This window comes from Etheostoma spectabile, chromosome 4, assembly GCF_008692095.1.
Source record: "Etheostoma spectabile isolate EspeVRDwgs_2016 chromosome 4, UIUC_Espe_1.0, whole genome shotgun sequence".
NCBI classification, from domain to species: Eukaryota; Metazoa; Chordata; class Actinopteri; order Perciformes; family Percidae; genus Etheostoma; species Etheostoma spectabile.
In genome coordinates this window covers 11,711,822-11,712,362 of record NC_045736.1, presented here as the reverse complement: position 1 = coordinate 11,712,362, position 541 = coordinate 11,711,822, and positions in this window count along the sequence as shown.

The window sequence follows — 541 nt, the reverse complement described above, 5'->3', positions numbered from 1 at the left end:
CCCATAGACTTTAATGAAGCCCCGTCCTCGTAAAATATACAGGGCACCATGACGATTCAAGCAGATCTTGATGATGACAGGCCCACAATAGGAATAAAAATAGCATAATAAATGAAATGTAGGGTATTTAACATTTAAACATAGAGAGGCAAAATAACAGCTCCTCCATTTTTCACAGCTGTTTTTTTAACATTGCTGTTGTGGTTTGGGGTTGTGTTTGGGATTATTTTTCCCTTATGGCCCTCCTTGTGTTTGTGTCCCAGTGTTGTTGGTCCTGTCTTGTGTTCCCCTCAGTGTCTGTATGTTCTTTTTCCCGCTTTATTTTGAAGTCCGTTCTTTGTCTTGTCTCGCCTCTAGTTTTAACTTCCTGTGCCTGCCCGCTCTTGTGATTACCTGATGTTTTCCACCTGATCTTCTTACCTTTCTAATGGTATATGGTGTTAACTCGTTACTTTAGTATTTACTTTACAAGAGCCAGCTAAAGTATGCTATTGCCGATGAATCAGCCGTGCTCTACCCTTGGCCATAACCGGACCCCGCT